This window comes from Lutra lutra, chromosome 5 (genome assembly GCF_902655055.1).
Source record: "Lutra lutra chromosome 5, mLutLut1.2, whole genome shotgun sequence".
Classification (NCBI taxonomy): Eukaryota; Metazoa; Chordata; class Mammalia; order Carnivora; family Mustelidae; genus Lutra; species Lutra lutra.
Window position 1 is genome coordinate 65,057,779 of NC_062282.1, and position 21,377 is coordinate 65,079,155.

A 21,377-nucleotide genomic window follows, 5' to 3' on the forward strand; every position below is an offset into this window, starting at 1 on the left:
ATAACTTCTTCATAGAGTTAATATATGTCAAGAGCTTTAAAGGAGCCTGATGCAAGTCAGCCATCTGTAAGTTAGCCATATCAGGGTCTGTGTGGACTTCCCAGAGGGGTGGAAAAACAGAAGGTGGATTTTAGTTCTTGAGCCAAGACTGAATTTCATTAGCATGGTGATTGCCCCTAAAAACTCTGAAACAAATGATGGCATATAATGTTATTGCCACATAATAGAGACCATTGGGATAAAAATCCAGGAGCCAAAAGACATGAAGTGCATACAACAGAGGAAAGCCTGGCTTGGCTGGGTGTTGGCCATCTGGGTGCCAAAATGCTTTTCTGTATGTTAGAGAGGAAAATTGTTGCAATTATTCAGGACCATTTTGGAGGGCAAAATCGAGCTTCCCCAAGGTTCTCCAAGGTAGAGGGCCATAGGTGTTGACCTTCCAGAGTCAGGAGTCAAAGAATTCTGCACTCTTGGTTTCATTGATGCTTCTTATCACTTCTCTCTTATTTGAATTATTGAAGCAGGCTTTATTTTTTTTTAAAGATTTTATTTATTTATTTGACAGACAGAGATCACAAGTAGGCAGAGAGGCAGGCAGAGAGAGAGAGGAGGAAGCAGGCTCCCCGCTGAGCAGAGAGCCCGATGCGGGGCTCTATCCCAGGACCCTGGGATCATGACCTGAGGCAAAGGCAGAGGCTTTAACCCACTGAGCCACCCAGGCGCCCCTTGAAGCAGGCTTTAAACCAAGCTCTAAACTCCTCCAACTTGTCCCCCAACAACAAATACTTACTGAACACCCACATTGTTCCAGGGTCATTACTAGGTGCTAGGGAACAATACCAATAAACACACAGGTATGATGCCCTCATGAAGCTTTGGGTCCACATGACTCCAGAGTGATACTTCTGTGAGTAGAAAGCACTTTACAAATTGTAAAGGACTGATTCAATGGTGCTACTGGAGGAAGATCAAGGTAATGATGGCAAGTATGATGCATAGCTCTAGCCCGTCAATGTGGCTCTCTGCTGCCTACAAGATAAAGGCATAAGCCAAGGCCAGCCTAGATTCCAGCCTCTCTTCCCAGGCCGTCTCCCTTCTATCGGCCTTAAACTCCATCCACATCCAAAACACTAGCATTCCCCTTATTTCCACAACCCAAGGCCCTTGAATATTCCTCTGTCTGAAACATTCTTCACCTACTGTCTGCCTGGAAACTCCCACTTTCTCCTCCAAGAGCCAATCTCGACTTCCCATAACTCTACCCCACAGGTAGGTTCATCCCTCCCTCATCTCCTTTTGCAGCATTCTCTATATGGTTGTTTCTCAGTAGGCATTAAGATGTAACTGAATAGCCTAAGAATCATCTTTGAATCTTGGGCCAACCCTGTTCACCAGTCATTGCAATTCAGCATGTCTGGGGTGCATAATTGCTAAGAACTCAGGGCTCAAGTCAAGCAAACTCAGGTTAAGTCCAAGCTTCACTCTTTACCCACTTCATGACCTTGGCCATGTTACTTAACCTTCTTAAACTTATAAACTTTATACTTAACTGCATAAAGCTAGATAGAAATAGTCAGCAATGATCCATTGTGACAAAGTACGTAGAACAGTACAGTACCTGGCACCTAGGAAGTGTTGAACAAATTGTAATGGTCATTGAAAGAATTTTGGTTTATTCTGCCCCAGGAAACCAACCCATTTCTTCCCCACCCACACCCCCATCTCTGAGTTGGAGAATCAAATTGTATTATGATCCATTGTTTATGGGCCTGTGTCTCTCACTAATGTGAAACCCTGGAAGGCAGGAGGCATGTCTTAGTTTTAGATGCTCTGCACATTGCACAGTTCTGGGAAGAGCATCACCATTTGCAAGCTGTGCGGTCTTGGTCAAGTCTGTCTGCCTCATGTGGCCTCAGAGATTTTCAGTGTTGGGGAGAATAGTTCTTATCAGACAAGGCTGTTATGAATACCAAATGAGATTATAGATGTGAAAGTGTTTTGTGTGCTGTGAGCTGAGTTGTCATTATGGTTATGCCATCCAGGACAAGAAGGGGCTGTCATCTCACAGTAAAAGTGTCTGTCACCCTCCATTTCCTCTTCTTTCTCATCCCGTGGAATATCAGTGTGACCCTTTCTTCTGAAACATTCTTACTCGATTTATACTGAACAGAAGATCCCACAACGACCTGCACAGTAGCTCCAGTCTTTCCAAGGAAAGAGGGACTATGGATCCCCTGGTGGGAGGTGAGTTCCTCCCAGAGTGCCAGCCACTGAGAACATTGCAGCAAACCGGACAGATGTGATCCTTGCCCCAGTAGAATTCTAATGCTAGTTGAGGGAAAGCTGATGATAAACAAGTAAATCTATAAATAAAATCATTTCAGAGAATAATAATTACTAAGAAAAATGAAGTAGAAAATGTTATAGAGCATTTGGGGGAGTGAACACTATATAAAGTGGCCGAAGGTCTTTTGCAGAGGTGATATTTGAGCCCAAATCTCAAAGACAAGAAGGATTCAGCCATGTGAAGATCAAGATTAAAAGAGTTCCAAGCAGAGAAACAAACAAAAAAATGTTTAAAGCAACTTGGTACAAAATGGAGGTTACTGTAGGTGGAATTATTGAGTTAGGAGAGAGTTGGTGGTGGTGAGGCAGGAGGGGTAGAAAGGGAGGCCACCATGTGAGCCTTTACAGGCTGTGATTAAAAGAGAGAGAGAATGACAGAAATCAAATGAACAATCAAGGGAAAGGAAGTTACTTTGAATTGTACTTCTCATATGTGCATACATTCAGCAGACACAATTCAACAGTTCTTGTGAGGAGACACCTGGGTGGCTCAGTAGGTCAAATGCCTGCCTTCAGCTCGGTCATGAGCCCAGGATCCCAGAGTCCGGCATCGGGCTCTTTGCTCAGTAGGGAAACCTACTTCTCCGTCTGCCTGCTGCTTTCCCTGTTTGTGCACTCTCTCTTGCTCTCTCTAGCTTTCTTTGCAAATAAATAAATAAAAGCTTAAAAAAAAAAAAAACTGTTGTGTGTCAGTCATTGTGCTAGGAGATGGAGATACAAAGAAAAATAAAATATGGAATCAGTTTTTATGAGCCTGGTAACTGAGAATATAGACACATAAGTAATTATAATACAATATGAGAAAAAGTCTAGAGGGATGTAAAGGCTGAGGGAGCTTAAGGAGGGAGTGATTGACTATGCCTTAGGGATCAGGAAGTTCTCACTGAGAATGAGGACACTTTAACTTGCAAATAAAGTGTAAATAGTAAGGGGAAAGAATGTTCCAGCCAAAGGGAGCAGCAGATGCTAAGGCACTGGGGTGAACCTGTTCAGAATGAGTGGTTATCTATTCCTGTGGGAACACACCCAGAAAGGAGACCCTGAGTCTTGCTGGTGAAGGACCTTCAGTGCCACACACAAGAGTTTGCATTTTATTATGGAAACACTGTATATATGGAAGGGGTTGGAAAGCTCTCTTTAGAACATAGTAGATAGTAGACTTGAACGAGATTTTAGAGGCACTCAACAGAGCAAGTCCAAGACCTGCATGTGGTTGTTGGTCATGGAATTGAGGGTTGGGGGTGAGGGAGTAGACTTCCAAGGCAGGCTACCCTTTGTCCTCTAAGTAACAGGACACTGTGTTCCCAAACTTCAGGGCAGAACTGACTCTACGGGGAGCTCCCCCCTTGTCTCCTCTTGGTTTCACTGCTGGCGCCCTCTCCCGTCCCCGTCGCCAGCCCCCGCCTCCTATCTCAGGAAGCTTGGGTCTCCCTGGGAGCGGGTCTGCCCTTGGGGGAGGCCTCTCGGCTTTGTGCCCTGCAGCTTGGCTGACACTCGGGGCGGACCAAAGAGGGGCTGGGCGCCCCCCGCGCGCACGTGTGCTAGCCCAGGCAGGAGGGAGCGCCTCCGCGGAGGAGTGCAGAAAGGGGGAAGGAGACGCGCGCCAGAATCTCGGTCCCGGGCGCCCTGGTCGGCCGCGGAGGAGCTGCAGCCTCCAACAGGTTCGTAGAACGCACGCTCTCTCGCTGTTGCTGAGCCGCCACCTCCTCCGCTGGAGCAGGTTCGCCGGAGAGACCCTAGCCATAGGCCCCGCGCCGCCGAGCTCCCCGAGGGTGGCTTCCTCCGGCCCTCCTTCCTTCTCCCGGTAGCTTTCAGCTGCCACCGGCTCTTCCGGGGAGAGGCGGAGGGCGCCACGGGCTCCTTCTCGCTTCAGCACCCCCTCGGGGACAGCTCCCGCGCCCGGCAGGCTCCTCTCTCCCGGTCAGCACTGCACTGGCAGACAGCTGCCGTCCGCAGGCTCCTCTCCTCGTTGGGTCCGGGTTCAGTGCCACGGCCTCCGAGGACAGTCCCTCGTCCCCGCGGACTCCGCTCCCGGCGTCAACACCGCGGCGGCAGCAGCTGTTGCCTGCCGCCTGCTTTCTGGCGAGTCGCGAACAAAGCCGAGGGGCTGGGTCCTCCCGCGTTCTTCGCGGGTGGGTGATTGCATCGATCGGGGATTTCGGCTTCCCCAGAGCAGTGTCTGGGGCGAGCTGGGGAGGGGAGCCCAGTCACAATCGCGCGTCTCTGGCTTGGGTCTGCAGTTTACCAAGGCCTGGCCATGCAATGGCGGGTCCCAGCTGGAAGTCAGAAAGAGAATGGAAGGGGAGACAGGCACAGAAGGGTCCTGGAGTCCAGTGGGGCGGGTTGGGCCTAAGCTAGAAGGGAGGAGTGCTCTGCCCCCTCTTCCCTCCAGGCCCCCACTTCCACCCCAGCTCAGGACCACAGACTTCCTTCGGAGAGCCTAACACAGATGCCGGAGGCTGACAGCTGCAATCACTGACTCAGGCTGTCCCTGGAACATCCCTAGAAAGTGTGAGGCTGAGTTTCCGGGGGGGAGGGGGCCGAGAAACCGCCGGGAAGCCTCAGGAACCGGGCAGCTACTTGCTTTCCCCTCCCTCCCGCCCAGGGTTCCGCCCCCACCTCCGGAGCGTTGCCCGAGAGGAAGGAAGGGGGAAGGGAGGAACCCCGGCAGCAGGTTGCAAACGGCGGCTTGGCTGGGGAGGGCTGCAATTAGTAAGAAAAGAGGTTGAAGGAGCATGAGAAGCTGGGAGGTTCCCAAATTGGGAAGCCAGCTCCGCGGCAGAAAATCAAATGTGTAAGAGGAAACCTTTTCTCATCGAGAGCCGAAGCTGGGAGGGCCCTTGCCTCACGTGACCCTCTCAATCACTGGTAGTCTCTACCGGGGAGTTGGCGTAGGGGGTAGAGGTGATTTGCCCAAGGTCGCTCAGCAATCGAGTAGCAGAAATGGGCCTGAAGCTCAGGCACCCCAAAGCCTGGGCCTGTTGTGTGGTATTCACAGAGAAGTGTTTTAAAACCCCAGATGCAGGGAGAAGAGCAGAGTTGTTTCCATTCTGAGTCCAAATCTCAGCACTGTCACTTACTAGCACGTAACCTTGGGAGAGTGATGAGAAGACAGGTTAATAGTACCCACTTGCGGTGAGGATTTAATGAAATGCCTATATAATGAGCTTAGGGCAGGGTCTGGCACATAATAAGTGCTCAAAACAACGAGCTATCATTTCTGCTATTATTCCCTCTGTAAACATGCGCTGAAGATCTCTTATGTGCACTGGCTGTGCACTGGGGAGACAGAGAAGTGTCCTGGGGAGGGCACAGGCCAGCAGAGGAAGCAGAAAAGAGATTGTTGTGATACGATGTGATAAGTGCTATAATCAAGGTGAGTACACAAGATGATGGGATCGCAGAGGCAGGACTGGTGAGCCGTCGGGGAAGAAGGGGAAAGGTAACTCAAACAGATGGAGCTGTGTGAAAAGGCCAAAAAGTGTGAGACCAGAGCCACCAGGGTGATGTCACTATGCTGGAGAGTCCTCGAGATATGGGCTGTGAAATGAGAGTAGAGGGAAAAGCTGGAGCCAGTCTCCAAAGGGCCTTCTATGATGAAATATTTCAACCCTATTTAAAAAAAAAATAGAAAGAATAGTATAATAAACCCCCCACATACCCATCATCAAGCTTCAACAGTTGGCCAATTTTGTTTCATCTATACCCACACCCACTCTCATAACACTCACACACACACACACACACACACACACACACACACACACACACGGACTTATTTTGAAGCAAACCCAAGACATATCATTTAGTGCAGAAAGATTTTAACATCAACAACAACACCCTGCCATTCAAATGCTGTTCTACCTTAGAAGTCTTTAACTCAAACTATGACTTTCCTTCCACAATCTGTTCTGAACATTCCTGTCCTTAGCGGGAAGTTTTGAGAGAGTTTTACCCTATGGTGATGAGCCATGTGCATTATTAGAGAATCAGAAAAAATGGAGGATACATCAGCCTCAACAGATTTTATCAAGCCAGAATTGTTTATCTCCACAACCTACACTGTGGCCAGAGGCCAGTAACTATTTGCAAGGCTGACCAAAACACAAATTGAGCCCGCATCAAGAAAAAGACAAAAGTAAGAGTTTCCCTTTCAAACTAATCTGAACCATTAGCTTATACAGTCAGAAGGCTTGAAGTCATGGAAATCCTTGAATTGGAAATCGCCAAACCCAATAGCCACATTTTACAGATGAGGAAGAAGAAGGTCAGAACAGAGGAATTTACCCAAAGTGCCCCAGTGCTGAGACCAGAGCCATGACCTTTGAACTCATAATCAAGAGTTCTTGTCAGTTCACCATTCTGTCTGATAGATTAGGTCTCAGAGTTTTTCAGCCCGTAAACTTGGGATGTCATTTCCTTCCCAAACTCAAAGAGCTAGAAGGAGAGGGGGGAAAGTAGGGCAAGAAATGTCCTTTCTGGTTCTCAAGAGGATGACAATGTATAGTAGTTGGTCTTGACACATTTCCCTTCCATTTTCTTCTGAAGAAAGTCTATGATGGGGGTACCTATATTCTGACCACTGTGTGTATCTCCTGCCTTGTCCCTTGGTTCTCATTAGCAAATATCTGTGATCAAACACCCAGACCTCATTTCGGCCACTTTTGCCCACTCTGTTCATCTTAACCAGGTGCATGTGAAGCCTCACTTTTTCCATTTGCTCCAAATCGGACTGCACATCCCTCTCGACTACAGACTGCCATTCCTCAGAGGTATGAGTTGTGTCTGTCCCAGGTCCTGGAAGGACTCAGAGCTCTTGTCCCTTTCTGGAGCATGAAGTCTCTCCCATTAACTGATGAAATATGATGTCTATAATGGGTATGTGTGCTCCCATCAGGCTCTAGGCACTTCACAAGTCAGCATTTTGCTTTTCAAGAACATCCCTGCTGCAACATAGGGAAGGCAGAATCTCACAAGTCTCCCTGAGTCTTGGGTGCACAAATTAAAGCACGTGTCAGGGGTTCTAGGGATCCCTGGTGAAGAGAAGTCAGCAGAGAATGGTTAATAAAATTGCCTCACTTCTGGGAGTATGACTGCAGGCGAGACATAGAAGGATGATAAAGATAGTGAATTCCAGCTTGTGAAATTATCCCAGCTTTTATCCTGAGATGAGACCAATTCAGATATATTATAATACATATATTACATTATTATATTATATTTTATTATGATGATACAGGTTTTCCCCACTATCCAAAAGTTTGCTTTTTGTCACATCACTTTTACGGAAGACCTACATTAGTAGGTCATTTCACTAACCAAAAGAAATTTTAAGAGGATTTCACTTTTACCAAATGGTAATTGCTTCTTTGCTTTGCACCATTTTGGTTTACAAAAGGTTTCACAAGAACACTCTACTTTCAGAGATAAGGGGAAAGCTGTATTATGTTATACTACCTAGGCCTTAGGTGAATTGCAATAGGTAGGACTGAATCCGAAGGGACCTTGGTGAGCTTTTATTCTTCCTCCAACATTTACTCACTGAGTGGCTATTCTGTGTCAGGTATGTTCCCAGGTACAGAATAAGAAATCTCAGATCCCTGCTCCCTGCTCCCGGCTTATATACTTGCAGGAGACTCAGTCATTAATAACAATTAAAAAGTAAATATGAAAACATGTAAGCAGACAGACAGACAAATAAGGGGAGTCTGTCTGAAATGGCAACGTGACACTCAGACCCCAATAACAAGAAGCCAGTCGTGGGAGGATGTGGGGTCACACATTCCAGACAAAGGAAAGAGCTCGGGAGAAGGCCCTAAATGTGAGCCTGGTCTCTTTGGGGATAGACAGGAGGCCAGTGTGGCTGGAGCAGGGATCAAAGGGAAAAGTGGCAGCAGAGGAGGGTGGAGAGAGTACAGGGACCAGTCCCTCATGCAGAGCCTTCTAAACCACAGTCAAGATTTGGGATTTTATTCTAAATGCAAAAGATTGTCACTGGATGATTTTAAGCAGGAGAGTGATACAAACTGATTTTGCTTTAAAAACATGCCTCTGGTTGTTTCATGGAGAATGGATTCTAGGAACACACTGGGCCGGGTACAGAGCAGGAAGAGAAGACCCCTACATCCAGTAGAGGAGACAGGACATGAACCTGTGGGAAGAACTGCCACGGGGAGGGATGTGCAAGACCTTGTGGGGACACAGAGCTAAGAAAAACCCATTCAGCTTGGGAGGCATCAGGGAGGGCTTTGTGAAAGTGGGCAATGGCTGTTGGAGTGCACCTAGGGAAGGAGAGAGTAGGACTGATGCTGAGGACAGAGGAAGGTCACCTAGCAGCAGTGGAGTGCACGAGCTGGGAGCCAGGCTGCCCGGGTTCCAATCCCAGCCACACCATTTAGTAGCTCTGTGGACACACTCAACTTAACTACTCTGTGTCCCGGGGTCCTCACCTTGAAAATGGCGATGGCAAGAATCACAAAGGAGTTCTGTAAGGATAGAGCAAGTTGAATGTTGTGAAGCATTTAGACAGTGCCTGCAAAGCACCTAGAAAGTGACATATGAGTGTTGGTTAAATAAAAACGGAGCAAATGGAAGCTGGCGAGAGGGAGCCTGTGCTGGAAAAGGTCAAATAGAGCCCAGCTCTCAGGGACCTTGAAGGCTGGGCCAGAGATGCCCACCTTCTCTGTAAGCAACAAGGGACCATCAGAAGCCTTTAAGCAGGGGGTCCAGGGGAGGAGAGAAAGCTAAACCCAATGGTCTTGAGAGGGAGAGGGACCTATCCACAGTCACACAGCCAGTTACGGGTGGGACACTGTCTTCGGTCTCCCCTGCTGGTTCAGTACTGTAGGAGGGTAAGGGCAGTATATATTTTGTCCCCCTGTTGCACGCTCAGGGTGAGAAGGATACCTAGGAAATTCTCAGTAAGGATTTGTGGAAAATGCTGCTAAATCAACAGCCAAATCACGCAGGGAAAGTCAGAATCCTTGAATCTTCAAGAAGGTCAATGCATTTCCGACAGTGGAGAAACTGCTCTCAGGAAAATCGACCAAACTCCTAGAGATGTTGACTCAAGGGCCTTGAGCCCTCTATAGAAACCCCAGCTCCTCCTATGACTGAAGACACTGTTGCCCACACTGCCCCAGACACCCACTCAAGTTGCAACAAGCATTGCTGCATAGGTTCAGAAGTTAATCTTGGTGAAGTGCCTGGAAGATGAAAAACGTTCCCCAGACATCCAGCGTCGTAATTGCCAATGCGGAGAAAATGTATCTCTACATTTGCAAGAGGCAGGCCTTTGTGTTCCGCAAGAAAACAGCCATTAGAATTCCTGTCTCTGGATCGTCAGGAAGCTGTGACAGCCTGGCTGGCAAGGCGGGTCTTGCAGTTCAAGCAGCAGATGGCCAGAGACTCCGAGGAACTCAGATCCAGCCATCCTGTTCCTGAATGCCTGCTCCAGGCGGGGCGTGCGGCCAGGCGCTTCTCCAAACTGGAGAGAGCCCCAGCCCACGCATTTCCTGGCCAGTGACTTGGGACAAGTCCCATCTTTCTCTGAGCTTCAAGTTCATCAGCTAAACAAGAGGGATAGTATCACTGGCCCCAAACTGGGTCATTTTGCTTTTGATCCTGACCAGGGGGGTTCGGGTTAGCATCCCGTTTCTCAAGTGTGGAAACTCCAGCCCAGGGTATGGCTCACTGATGCCTCAAGGCTCACTGAACACCTACAACAAGCCAATAACTGTTTGAGATCTGGAAAGACAATGAAGAATAAGACAGACAAGGGCGCCTGGGTGGCTCAGTGGTTTAAGCCGCTGCCTTCGGCTCAGGTCATGATCTCAGGGTCCTGGGATCGAGTCCCGCATCGGGCTCTCTGCTCAGCAGGGAGCCTGCTTCCCTCTCTCTCTCTCTCTGCCTGCCTCTCCGTCTACTTGTGATCTCTCTCTGTCAAATAAATAAATAAAATCTTAAAAAAAAAAAAAAAAGAATAAGACAGACAAGACAAGGTCCATCCTCTCCCTGAGCTCACGTTCTAGTGGGGGAAAAGCAAGTAAACACTAAAATAATTTCACCAAGTTATGTAAGTGCTAGCAAAGAAATAAAAGAAGGGTGTGTCAAGGAGGTTGGGGCTGTTTGTGTAAGACAGGTAAGACTTAAAGGAACAGGCATTGAAGCTGACATCTGGACTGGGAGAAGCAGCAGGCCATGGGACAAGTATGCAGGTAGAAAGTGCAAACTAGGAAGAAACCTGACAAAGTTGCATGACAAGAGCTTCAGGGAAGGAAGGAGGGAGGAAGGCAGGGGATGGTAGAGATAAGGACAGATTGGTTAACAGGAGCCAGAGCAGGCAAGGCCTTGAATACTGGGTGAAGCAGACAGATGGCATAATTTAAATTGCAGTAAAGTCCCTTCTCTCCCTCTCCTCACTGGTAAGGGCAAAGCCCACATCAGAGTGATCGCCCAGGCCCACAGTTCCTGCTGCCATTGCTAGAGCAGGTCAGCCAAAAGGCAAGCCAAGTGATGGATTCCCCTGCTGGGAAATAAATGCATTGGCTGGCCGGCTGCTGGGTGGGCACATCAGTGCCTTGCAGGCACCATCCTAATGCCATGAGGCAGGAGGGGCAGGAGAAGACATAGGGCTGGGCCAAGACTGGGGCAAGGTGAGGGCAAGAAGTACCCTTCTCAGGTGCAAAATGTAAAGAGAGGCTAAAAATCTCAGGCATCAAAGTCAATAACATGTTGTGCAATATTTTTTAAAAACAAAATTAGTGTCCCCAAGATCCATGATGAATAAGGACAGGATTCCAAAAGAGCCAGGCCAAGGGTAGGACCAATAGGGTGAGTCACACATATGCAGGATCTCATTCTGATCCTGAGATGTCCACTCAATGGCAAAGACACATCCTGGGCCAGGGCCCTGTTCCCACTGGAAGGCAGCACCCAAAACTGGTCTGCTTATGAGAAACTGAAAATAAGAAACGGGGGTCCTCAGGGACTCTCTGCCTTGGCTGTGGAGACAGAAGCCCAAGCAGGGACCACACAACCAGGAAGTAGGGCTTGGCACATAACCCCTGGCACTGCATACTCCCAAGAAGACTGAAGTTCAAAGTCACCCCTTATATGCGCTGGGTTAGGTACATTGCGTCCCGAGCCTCAGTTGCCCCATCTGTGACTCTGGGCTAAAAAGACTTAGTCCCCAGGATTCAAGAAGATAATATTTGAAATCCTCTAGCACCTGGCTACTCAAAGTGTGGTCTCTGGGCCAGCAACATCTGCATCTCCTAGGAATGCATTAGAAATGTCCAGTCTCAAATGCATCTCAGACCCACAGAATCAGAATCTGCATTTTAATGAGACATGCCCCATCCCACCCACCCCCCACTGCCCTGCAAGGGACTGACATGCAGGGAAAAGCCTGAGAAGCTGGTCAATTCTTGGCATTTTGAAGAGATGCTGAATAAATGAGAGAGCTGCCCCTTTGCCCACCAAACCCTGAGTGAGAGCCTGACTTTGGGCAAGAGGAAAAACCTGAGACACAGAGAGGAGATCTAAGGAGGCCACCTCATTAAATTTTAAACGGTCAAGTTTTGAAGCCAGGGAATCCGGCTGAGCTCCTTCTATACAAAACCATCTCGGCCCTCCTTTGTTCATCTGGAAAATGGGAATAATAGTAGCAAATACCTTACATGGTTGCGGTGAAAATAACATAACGTGAGTAAAACCTCAGTACAATGCTTGGCACATAGTAAGTGTTCAATAAAGGCTTGCTGCTGCTGTTTCTGGTGAGAGGGGAGGAGCACGTTCAGTAAATGGTTACTGAGAACAGCCTCTGTAATGAAATAGGTTACGCTCGCACAGCTCTTTGCCACTTATAAAGCACTTTCATGTATACCATTTCAACTGACTGTTCTCATACCCCCCTGGGTGAGATGGCATGAAATACATTCATTTTACAAAGAGGAAAAAAAACCTAGGCTCTGAGAGGTAGAGTGATTTGGCCAAGCAAAGCAGGACTTTTTAAAATTAATTTGAGAGAGAGAGAGAAAACATGAGTGGGGGTAGGGAGGAGCAGAAGGAGAGGGAGAGAGGGGGAGTGAAGCAGACTTCCCATTGAGTGCAGAGCCCCATGCAAAGCTCAATCTCATGACCCTGAGATCACAACCTGAGCAGAAACCAAGAGTTTCTTGGATGCTTACCTGACTTACCCAGGCGCCCTGCAAACTAGGATTTAAATTCCTAGAGTCTGACACTAAAATCTGTACCAGCAACAGAGCATCCAACCAATAACCATGGGAAAAGGTAAAAAATTGAATAAGGTAATATTAGACTCCAGAGATGGTGTTGTTCAACCTCCCTGTTTTACAAAAGGGAAGACCTGAGGCCCAGGGAGGGGAAGAGACTTGTCCAAGGTCACTCAGACAAAGCCTCAGCCCTGGGTCAGAACCCAGCTCACAAGGCTGCAAGTCCAGACTTCCTGTCCTGCATCCAGACCCATGTTCTGCATCTGATTGGCCAGACTCCATCTGATGAACCCGGGGCTGCAGGCTGCAGGCTGCAGGCTGCGGGTGGCCCAGGCTGGTTCTCTGAGCAGGTCTAGTGGACAGGAGGCATTCTAGCTCCACCTTCCTTTCTAGCCCAATCTGGAAGAGAGTGCAGAAGCTGGCGTTGCCAAGGTGAGGGCTGTGAGGTTGCTAGGACACAGTTTGGGAGCAGCCAGGTGGCAGAGGAGGGCTTTGCTGGGGCTGGAGCTGGGGCAGAGACTAGGACCTGCCACAGTGATCTTCTTGGCTGGGGGAGAACTCCAGCTCCACAGGGTGGCTCAGCCAATGGCTGAGCTGACCCTCAGGGACTCTCCATCGCCACGCATCACCCAGGTCAGGAGGCAGAGTCCGAATATCCCTCTACCCCCAACCTCATCAAGCACAGGTCCTGCTACCTAGCCTCCCATTTCCCCCAGTCCTGCCCCTGTCCCTGGAAGAAGCTCGAAGCCAAGCCCTGCAATGGCTCTCCATCATACTCCAGCCTCAATGAAGCTCCTTATAACCGGCCCCAACAACCTCCCGGCTTCATCTTTCTGGTCAAGGGTCTGGCCCAACCACATTCCTCCAAGTGGGACCATGCTCTGTCCACAGCTTTGCAGATGCTGCTCCCTCTGCCTGCATAGCCCTTCCTTCTCCTCTATCCTCTAAGCCTCAGCTCAAGGCTCATCTTCTCAGGGAAGCCCTCCCTGATGCCTCCTGGCAGAAAGGCATCTCTGAAAAACATGCATTTCTGGGGGTGTTACACTGGATTTTAATTATCCTCTTTACTGTTGGGTTCCCCATTCGACTATGAGCTTTGTACATCTCACTCCTAGAGAGAGACCTAGTTTCCAACTGTGCAAAATCAAGCCTCCTCCGAGCCTCCGTGCTGTCCTCTGTGTGATGGGGATGATGACCCTGGCCTTGCCAGACAGTGTAGACATGAGGGGCCCAGCACATCACAGATACCCGGGAAGTGCTGCTGTCGCCCCACAGCTTGTATGAATGCCGCTGGTGCCCAGCCCAGCATGCTCACTAACACGTGTGTGTGCGGTGTCCTCACGGCATGGGGGGAATAGTAACAGCCATGTAAGTGGGCTCCGAGTACAGTGGAGCCCCATTCAAGTGGATGTCATAATAATTCTGAGAGTTAGCACTCTGGAGTCCCGCCAGCCCCTAGACCTGAGTCATCCCAACACACTTGGCCCACCCATTGAACAAATGGCTTCTTTCACTGAACAAAAGTTTAAGTATCCGCTGCATGCCGGGCAGCGTGCTAGCTGTGGACCCAGCAACAGGTAGGCGTTAAATACATTTAATTGCACTGGTGTTCTTCCCTGGCCTTCTTAAAGGTCAGCTTCCCCACTCGGGGCACAGATGGCCCTGCCTGAGGCCAGGGAGGCCACCTTCAGCTCCAAGGTACACCCCGGGCAGTCAGCGGGCTTGCCAACTCTCCATCCCCACTTCCCCACCTAGCCCGTCAGGGAACGGTAACATCTGCCCTCTTTCCAATCCAGTTGTTGGTTTTAAATTCAAATACTGTCAGCTCCCTGAGAGCTGGAGCAGGTTTGCCCTCTTTGCTGCGGCGTCCCCAGCATTTAGAACACGGCCCGACACAGTCATTCAGCCACTGTTTACTTGTTCATTCACTCACCCAACAGATACTTATCAAGTCTTGCTAAGTGCCGGGCTCTGGGGAATTGGGCCGTGCCTCACTCAGCTCCGAGTCCAGTGGCAGGCCTGGGATGGGAGGAGGTTTCAGGAGGAGGTAAGAGTGCCTTGGAGGTGCAGAGGCCAAGGGGTGAGGTGCCGTGATCCCAGGATAGTCCCAGAAGTCTGCCAGTCCTAGGAAGGCGCTTAAGTCAGCAGATCGATTGGAAACGGTGTCTATCATCCAGGGCACTTCCTCAGTCCCCATCTCTGGAAAGGGGACACCAGAATGTCCCCTTTCTTGAGTGGCAGCAGGACAGTGGTTACAGGAGGAAGGGAAAACATGGAGGAGGTGGCACCAGCTTAGACGCGGGCATGTGAGGTTGTGGGGCTTTGGTGTCCAGCCGGAAGAGGCCCTGACTGCAGGGCTGGGGTTGGGGGAGGAGGTAGAGTGGGGACTGTGGGTTTTCATGGGGTTCATACTTGCCCCTGTGGGAAGCAGAGCAGATGACCTACACTGTCTGCACCTGTGCTCTCCTCTGTTAAATGGGAGAACATCAGCCTCACTAACCCTAACTTTGTGAAGGCAAACCCAACAAACTTGTGGAGCATTGTTTAGTCAGTAGAGGCTTACTGGGTGGCCGCTTTCTGTCAGGACTTGTGCATGGCTCCAGAGACAAAGTCATAGAATGAGCCCTTGCCTTTTCAGGAATGCCTTGCACTTCCTAGGAGAAAGCAGGAGAAGATAACTAAAATTTGAGGGGCCACAAGATAATAGACATCATCACAGATAGTCAACACGAACAACAATGATTATAACAAGATTTGTTGTAATCATTAATCAGGGCTGAGATCGGGGCTGTTAGTAGCCTCATTTTACACATAAGGAAACTGAGGCTTGGGGAGATGCCGTGGATTTCCCCAAAGTCAGAATTCAAATCCAGGTATGAGTGACAGTAAACCATGCCCATTGACATGGGTCAGAAATCACATTTAAGCCAGAAAGCAGTATGGTCAGTGGTACCATACGAGCTTTGCCCACACCAGCGGCCAAGAAGGTAACTGGTATCAGGGGAGTGGGTGAGGTGGGGCTAGGGATTGGGTCTGATGCCAGGTAGGGTCCCTTGCTGCCCAGTCCCTTGCTAGAACCCCGAGGATCTGTGGTGGCCTCAGGAGAAGCAAGGGCATGTCCTCAGGTCCGGTGCCCTTTCAGGCCACTCCACTGAACTATCCCAGAAGTTGTCTCTCCTCACCCATGAACACCCTGTCTCCTCCCCAGGAAGCTGTACATCCCTGGCGTACCTGCTCTGCTCATTGACTGAAGTTCCCTACATCTCAGCTCAGCCAAGAAGCAAAGGTAAGGGTACTGCCCAGGGTCATTCCCATGGGTGGTGTTCCAGGCCCCCACTGTTGGGGCCCTGGTGAAGAGGGTCACGAGGACATTCCCTCTCCATGAGTTCCCAGAACACTCCTAAGTGGAGAGGAGGTGGACCAACTGGGCAATGTGGTGGAGTGGGTCCAGCTTGCATTGTCGGAGCCATTTACAGCAGAGAAGCACTTTCTTGTGCATTAAACCTTAGGGGGTATTATCCCCAGTTTACAGATAAGGAAGCTGAAGCACAGAGTTGGGAAAGCACTTATAGCTGGCAGGTGGCTACGCCTGAATTCCAACCTACATTTTCTTGTCTGTATCCCCATGTGGCTTGTGCGTGTTGTCTGTGCTTGGTACATACTTGATGAATGAATGAGTGAATTAATGAACTGTTCAAGATCAATGGCAGGGCAGAGCAGGGCTGGAACCCGGCTCTCCTGTCACCCCAGTTCCTATGTTCTTTCTGCTAACTGTGGTTTCCTGCACCGATGAGCTCAAGAGTACCCCCTCCCTGTAGCCCGACCCCAGGATCTCAAGCATCTCATGTGTGGTGTCCATTACTCCTCCTGCTGCAGACAGAAGGCTGAAGGTGGAGTGGTCGGCCTCCGTGGCCCCCAAGCTTGGATCACACCCAGCGTCCCTTCATCCACATCGCCTTTTCCCCACCACCCACTACCAGTAATCCAATGTGCATAGTTGTAAACTTGTTTCTTTAAATAAACAGTCTCGAGTTTCATACCAAATAGTCTTTTAAGAGGAGGAACGTCTCCAGGCCACCTCGTATTTAGCATACAGTGAGCCACATATTTGCACAGAGAGAGTGTGTGTGGATATAGAGATCGCTCGATCGCTATAGATATCGTTGCTCATCCAGATGGGAGCTATTTATGACGCTGAGTCACTCGCAATGAATGCCACTGAGGGATTCCAGGCTGGGCTCTGCGCCCCGGCATCACAGACCTCATGGCTCTCTGCCTCATCCTCACTGTTCACAAATAAGAGAGACAGAAGGAGAGTGGTCCCCCATCTCAGTGCAGGCACAGAAGGAGACATTTTGGCCGCAGGAAATAGAGACTTCCTCATAATCAGGTTCTATTTGAAATCCTTGTCCTCCATCCAGAACACCACACCCTTATAAGACATCTAGTCCAATGCTTTCCTTGTACAGGAGGGAAAACTGGGACCCAGAGAGGGAAGGACCTTGCCCAGTGTCACACAGCAAATGAGTAACAGATGGGTCCTAGAGCTCAGATCTTTCGCTTGCTGTTTGGGGCTCTTTCCCCTTTCCTGGCCACTGTCTTCTGGTTTATCTCCAATGTCTTGGCATTTTGGCCCCTCCAGAGCTGCCTGTCCTCTGAGAACTTGGAGGTGTCGCTGAGCACTTCTTTCTCTGGGCTTCTCCAGGAGGGGAGCTAAGTCTGGTTTGGGTGTGTATCACCCCCCATACTTACTGCAGGAAATGCACACATTGGACACTGAATGCTTGTGCCTTGGGTGTTACATAAGACCAAACTCAGCACCAATTCCTGGGGAACCCTAGTTCTTCACTTGAAAAAGCACCCATTTATCCCTACCCTCTCTTTCTTGTCTCTAAGACAGTTCTCTATCCATGCAAAAATAGACTCCCTCCCACTCACCACCCACCTCTGCCCAATTCTATAATGAATCAATTTTATTAATAGGCTTTGGGATGGAAATCTGACAAAGACTTTTTGTGAAAGTCACCCTTTATCTCCCTATATAGTTCGCTTCTCAAGAATTCTAATAAACTGGTCAGGTGAGATTTTGCTTTACATAAAATATTCATTAATCCACTCTTTCCCTCCATATGGAATGTATTTGTTTAAATATCCTTTATTATGGATTCTATCCAATTGTTCTAAGAGACAGTGGGATAAGATGGAAAGAACATGGGCTTTGGAATTAGGGTTGGGTTAAATTTTAACTGACCACGTACTGGTTCTGTATCCCCATTGTTTGCTGGGAAAATTAAAAGAGGTAATGTCTGTAAAGTGTCTAGCACATAGTAAGTGCTCAGTGCAAGTCTGTGAATACATGAATGACTCAGGACCCATATGAATCATACCCTAAAGGGTAAGGGACCAACTGACTTTGCAATCTGGAGTCTTAAAGTCATACAATCCCAGGAAGGTAGTTTGAGAAGTCTAGGGGAGTGGACCCCAGGAATTACACTGCTGGTTGGGATGTCTCCAGGCCAGAAAAGGGAGCTCTTTTCTCTAAGAGAAAGAGGTGGCTCTTTCTCCAAGAGAAAACTCCTTGAGAGTAAACATTATGTTTTATTTACTGTTGGATTCCCGCTCTCCTAAAACTAGAGCCTAGGTCAGGGTAAGCAAAAAGATACACAGGAAGTATGGATTGAGCTGAAATGAGTTGAGTTAAGCTGAGTAGAGTTGAGCTGAGTTGACTTGACTTGAGTTGACTCATTTTGAGTTTGCTAATAGACCCAGTTCTAGGACCTACCAAGGGAGAAGCTTCCGAGAACTCAAGCTTAGCTTAGATCAGGTCCCACAGTATGGGGGAACCCCCAAGAGTGATGTTCTGGAGACACTCAGATCAGTGATGTTCTGGAGAACTCAGTGCCTTCCAAAGATGGAGGCATCTTGGAGAGAACCAGGGCTGTAACCAGGGCTGAGGAAAAAGGGTAGAAATCTTGGCTTTTTGGGGGAGGGGGCATCACAAGGCTGAATGTCTTTTAGAAATCTTTAAAACTTATTGGAACTCTCACAGGATCTTCCCGTAATTTCAGAGAGACATATTTCTTCTCTTCATGGCAGAGAGGCTCCTTTTGGGGTACCCGTTTTAGTGAGAGATCTCTAGGTTGGGGCAGGGGGCAGCCATAGGCAGCCTTGAGGGGGAGAAGGCAGGCTGAAGTCAGGAGCCAGTCAGAGGTCCATATTATAGGTGGCGGCACAACTGTAAACTGGTCTCCCGTTGGAGTGAGGGTTGGGAGTTCTCAGTAAGGTATGATTCTAAGTCCAGACTTAAATCAGACATTGGTTTTTGAAGAGAACAGTGACCCAGGAACCACAGTGGGGAGTCAGACAAGACCTCTGTCACCCTTGGGGTCCCTTCACTGGTTCCATCTCAGGAGTTGCTCCATACAGGATGCAACCAGCCACCTAAAAGAGGCAGGCACTGAGGTGACAATGAGACTCGGGTGAACAGGGGCTCCTCCAACCCTTAATGTATTTGGCTGTGTCTATCTGTCTTCCACACGGGCTTGGGAAGCCATCAAAGATATTACATCTATTCCTCTTGTGTCATCAAAAAATCTGGGTATAGGTTAGACATCAGTGTTTGATGAATGAATAATTAGGTCAGAGGAAGGCTTGCAATGCCAGTGGAAGATTTCAAGATAGTAAGACGGAAAATTTCAAGATTTAAAAATGGTGAAGGTCCAAGGTAGAGATGCCCAGCCAGGAAAGATAACATAGACCCAGATGTTGCCCCTCAGGAGTTTGGCTCATGGGGAAAATGGAACTAAATGAACTTGAGAGATAGGGTCGTTCAACTTAACATTCCTCAGAGTCCAGGGCTTCTGAGACAGGTTCTCAGGGGCCATCGTAGGATAGCTTGGGGCAAAAGAAGTTTCAAAAAAAATAAAAATAAAAGAACCTCTGCACCCAACAATCTCATTTAAATAATATGTAAAAGCTCCAACTTTATCTGCTTTTTATATTGGATTTCCAAACACATATTCATTTTTAACAAATTCTTTGGATTTAAAAAAAAATCCATTTGGAAAGCACTAGTGTTGAAAGTCTTGGCATTTGGAGTTAGACTGTCTGGATTCAAATCTCAGCCCCGAGCCTTTCTGCCTGTGGGACTTCAGGAACGGAATCCTTTGAGCCTCCACGTTCTTACCTATAAACCATCCTCCCAGAAACGTGTGAGAATTAACTAAGGAGTTACAGTATTTCCCAAGGGCTGGTACATGGGTGATTGATGGTGTGTGCAGGATGATTTTAGGTGGTAGATGGATGAACACGTATTACTTTAATACCTCACAATCGATGCATGATAGAAAAATATAACTGGCACACCAAACTCTCTGATTTATGGGGAAAATTTGGCATTTCCTTTTAAAATAAAATGCTGAGCTTTTTAAAAGACAAATCAATTTGAAGAAAACTGCAAGGTAAATGAATAGCAGTGATATGGCAGAAATCATGAAGGTGATAGATGAATGACTGAAATGTGGGGAAAACTCAGATAACCTGAGTAAAATACCTATCATGTCTGTCACTTAGGAAGGGTTCTAAGGACTTCACTCTTGTATTCTCTCAGTTCCCTGAGATGGCTGGACCTAGAACCAAGCTCATCCACCGGGGCAAGCTAGGCCCCCAGGCCTGGTCAGCCTGGAATACGGTGAGGTCCGTACAAGTGGGGAGCCGCAGTTAAGGGCAAGTGGGCAGCCAGGTCAAGTCAGGACAGACAGCTAGCCACAGGATCTGGAAACAGGTCAAAGCTACGGAAGCAATGCTTTCCCCAGAGTGGGCACCAACCATCACTGGTCCATGAGGCCATTTTAAGAGTAATGCAGGCACAAGTTAAATAGAACTAGGAGAGAGTTACCTCCTTTCCTGTTGATTATATCAAGGAGGAATTCTCAATTGGAAGTCAGCATCTACTTAACTCCTCTGTAACACTTTCTGATCTTCCTTTTGGACAAAGAGCTTTCCAGCAAGAGTATCTAGCTGAAATTAAATAAGAATGTTGTATTTTCCATGTCCTTATTTTTACCATTACTTTCCATTTATAGAATACAATACAAGTTTCTTGCTTATGAGAACGATCTCATGTTCCCTTTAGAAATATACGTATTAAAGATTAAAAAGTGAGTGTGTTCTTTTTGTTTGGTGTAAAGTACTGAGGAATAGTACAGGAGGATATATGCATGGGAAAAGATAAAGGTGGTCTTTACCAAGAGAAAAGCCAGTCTGGCAGAAGTACCACAAGGACTCCCACGCCCCAAAGCCCGTGCTGGGCCCACAGGCAAGATGTCTCCAAACTCATCCATGGGCTGAGGTCAAGCCTCGTCCTGGGGAGGCAAAGGAGGCCCCAACCTAAGGAGCCAGACTACTTGGACAGGTGACCCCAAGCTTCCAGGCTAAGCGAGGAGTCCAGGGATCACGACCGGCCCAGCAGCAGTCAGGATGGTCAAGGCTACCCCCAGAGGGTGTGTCTGGAAGAAATTCCGGTGCTCTGGTTTCTGGCGATGTTGGGACTGCAAAGCGTGACCCAATGGCTCCAGAAGAGGGGAAGGAAGGAGCTGAGGGTGAGGAAAAGGCAAAGCCTGCCTCTGCTGCCCGTGCAAGCTTGGCTCAGCATTCAGAGAAATCCAGTGTCAACCCAAACAGTTCACATCTCCCTTTGAGGAGGGCTATGTACGGGTGTAGGTAGCAAACAACAGAAACCAAGTCTGCCCCAATCAAACAGAAGCAGGGGTTACTGAGAGGTTACCAGCACCTAGA

At 48.5% G+C, this 21,377-nt stretch overlaps 1 protein-coding gene across 1 annotated transcript in view; it reads left to right on the forward strand.

The window, feature by feature from the left end:
* Nucleotides 1-3,741: 3,741 nt before the first annotated feature.
* The window catches only part of CPLX2 (complexin 2), an 82,174-nt gene continuing 64,538 nt past the window's right edge, over nt 3,742-21,377 (forward strand). The window contains exons 1-2 of the mRNA XM_047731555.1: nt 3,742-4,007; nt 15,790-15,867. The gene's annotated coding sequence lies outside the window, so the exon portion shown is untranslated. The remainder of the gene's footprint in view (nt 4,008-15,789; nt 15,868-21,377) is intronic.